The sequence below is a fragment of the Mus musculus genome, chromosome X (assembly GCF_000001635.26).
Source record: "Mus musculus strain C57BL/6J chromosome X, GRCm38.p6 C57BL/6J".
Classification (NCBI taxonomy): Eukaryota; Metazoa; Chordata; class Mammalia; order Rodentia; family Muridae; genus Mus; species Mus musculus.
This window is the reverse complement of record NC_000086.7, coordinates 45,480,498-45,483,995: the sequence shown is the minus strand read 5'-3', so window position 1 is coordinate 45,483,995 and position 3,498 is coordinate 45,480,498.

The following is a 3,498-nucleotide window of genomic DNA, read 5'->3' as shown; positions in this document are numbered from 1 at the left end:
CTTTCTCTACACAAAGGATAAACAGGCTGAGAAAGAAATTAGGGAAACAACACCTTTCTCAATAGTCACAAATAATATAAAATACCTTAGCATGACTCTAACTAAGGAAGTGAAAGATCTGTATGATAAGAACTTAAAGTCTCTGAAGAAAGAAATTAAAGTAGATTTCAGAAGATAGAAATATCTCCCATGCTCATGGATTGGCAGGATCAATATATTAAAAATGGCTATCTAGCCAAAAGCAATCTACAGATTCAATGCAATACCCATCAAAATTCCAACTCAATTTTTCAACAAATTGGAAAGGGCAATCTGCAAATTCATCTGGAATAACAAAAAACCTAGGATAGCAAAAACTCTTCTCAAGGATAAAAAAACCTCTTGTGGAATCACAATGCCTGACATAAAGCTGTACTACAATCCAATTGTGATAAAAACTGCATGGTACTGGTATAGGGACAGACAAGTAGACCAATGGTATAGAATTGAACATCCAGAAATTAACACACACACCTATGGTCACTTGATCTTTGACAAGGAGCTAAAATCATCCAGTTTAAAAAAGCCAGCATTTTCAACAAATGGTGCTGGCACAACTGGTTGTTATTATGTAGAAGAATGTGAATTGATCCATTACTATCTCCTTGTACTAAGGTCAAATCTAAGTGGTTTAAGGAACTCCACATAAAACCAGAGACACTAAAACTTATAGAGGAGAAAGTAGGGAAAAGCCTCAAAGATATGGGCACAGGGGAAAAATTCCTGAATAGAATAGCAATGGCTTGTGCTATAAGATTGAGATTCAACAAATGGGACCTCACAAAATTCCAAAGCTTCTGCAAGGTACAAGACACTGTCAGTAAGACAAAAAGGCCACCAACATATTGGAAAAGGATCCTTACCTATCCTAAATCAGATAGGGGACTAATATCCAATATATATATATATAGAATTCAAGAAGATAGACTACAGAAAATCAAATAACCCCATTAAAAATGGGGCTCAGAGGTACACAAAGAATTCTCACCAGAGGAATTCTGAATGGCTGAGAAGCACCTGAAAAAATGTTCAACATCCTTAATCATCAGGGAAATGTAAATCAAAACATCCCTGAGATTCCACCTCACACCAGTCAGAATGGCTAAGATCAAAAATTCAGGTGACAGCAGATGCTGGTGAGGATGTGGAGAATGAGGAACACTCCTCCATTGTCGGTGGGATTGCAAGCTTGTGCAACCGCTCTGGAAATCAGTCTGGTGTTTCCTCAGAAAATTAGACATAGTATTACCTGAGCATTCCGCAATACCTGTCCTGGGCATATATCCAGAAGGTGTTCTAACCGGTAAGAAGGACACATGCACCACTATGTTCATAGCAGCCTTATTTATAATAGCCAGAAGCTGGAAAGAACCCAGATGCCCCTCAACAGAGGACTGGATACAGAAAATGTGGTACATTTACACAATGGAGTACTACTCATCTATTTAAAATAATGAATTTATGAAATTCCTAGGCAAATGGCTATACCTGGAGAGCATCATTCTGAGTGAGGTAACACAATCACAAAAGAACTCTCATGATATGTACTCCCTGATAAGTGGATATTAGCCCAGAAACTTAGTATACCCAAGATAAAAGATACAATTTTCGAAACACATGAAACTCAAGAAGAACGAAGACCAAAGTGTGGACACTTTGCCCCTTCTTAGAATTGGGAACAAAACACCCAAGGAAGGAGTTACAGAGACAAATTTTGGAGCTGAGACAAAAGGATCTAGAGAGTGTCATATCCAGCGATCCATCCCATAACCAGCTTCCAAACTCTGACACCATTGCATATGCTAGCAAGATTTTGCTGAAAGGACCCAGATATAGTTGTCTCTTGTGACAGAAGTGGATGCTCACAGTCACCTATTGGATGGAACACAGGGCCCCCAATGGGGGAAGTAGAGAAAGTACCCAAGCATCTAAAGGGGTCTGCAACCCTATAGGTGGACCAACAGTATGAACTAACCATTACCCCCTGAGCTCATGTCTCTAGCTGCATATGTATCAGAAGATGTCCTAGTCGGCCATCAGTGGAAAGAGAGGCCCATTGGTCATGCAAACTTTATAGGCCTCAGTACAGGGGAAAGCCTGGGCCAAGAAGTATGAGTGGGTGTGTGGGGGAGTGGGTGGGGTAGGGTGTGGGGAACTTTTGGGATAGCATTGGAAATGTAAATGAAGAAAATACCTAATAAAAATAGGATGAAATTTAAAAAAGAAAAAAACAAAGAAAACTCATGGTGGGACATGTGGCTCTAGCTGTATATGTAGCTGAGGATGGCCTAGGTGGTCATGAGTGGGAAGAGAGGCCCTGGGTCCTGTAAAGATTCTATGCCCCAGTATAGGGGAATGCCAGGACTGGGAATGGGTGTGGGTGGATTTGGAGCAGGGGGAGAGGGAGGGGATAGGGGAATCTATGAGGGGAAACTAGGACATTAATAACATTTGAAATGTAAATAGATGAAATATCTAATAAAAAATAAAGGAAAAAAAAGAGGCAGTAACAAAATACCCATGAAAGTAGTTACAGAGAAAAAGAGAGACAAAATTAGAAGCTGAGACTGAAGGAAGGACCAACCAGAGACTGTCCCACCTGGGAGTCCATCCCATAAACAACCACCAAACCAAGACACTATTGCATATACCACCAAGATTTTGCTGATAGGAGCCTGATATAGCTGTCTCCTGTGAGTCTATGCTAGTGCCTGACAAATATAGAAGTGGATGCTCACTTATGTTCTTTAAAGATGATTAACCTAACTTCTTTAAATCTCAGGTTCATCATTACTTTAGAAATGCCAGAGTACAGTACATTAAGCATCAAGGGATTTCAGTGAATGTTTTGCAACTTAATGTGGAATAGTTCTATTAAGATAGGTTTTGGAAAGCTTGTAAATAGAACTAATTCTTTTAAGTATCAATTCATACACAATAGAAACTTGCATGATTATTTTTTCATTTAATAATTATGATTATAATGTGATGCATTTTCACTATACTTTATAAATTCATCTTATTAAGTTTATTGAAATATTTATGTTTATTTTCCACTTAAATGCATGACATCACATTTATTTTTAATTTGCAAGACCTGTTCAGTCTAATATAGTAGCAATTATTGCAATAAGGACAGAGAAAGTGAATATTCTATAGTGAGTTTCATTGCTAATGTATGCAATTAAGTTGATTGATTTACAAAACTACTTTACAGTTATCAATTAAACAGGGTAGACATAAAAAGAAGCACAAGTTGCCTATGTTTGAATAAAAATGTAATATATCTATAACAAATCCTAACTGAATTTCATTATCTCTAAATCACACAATAATTAAGGGACTGTGTGTGTGTTTGCTTGTGTGTGTGCACTTATGTTTGTAATGTCAAATACAAATGTTTTTGTCTTTGTATGAATCACATAGGTGTGCATGTGCATATGAATGTGCACATGTGAA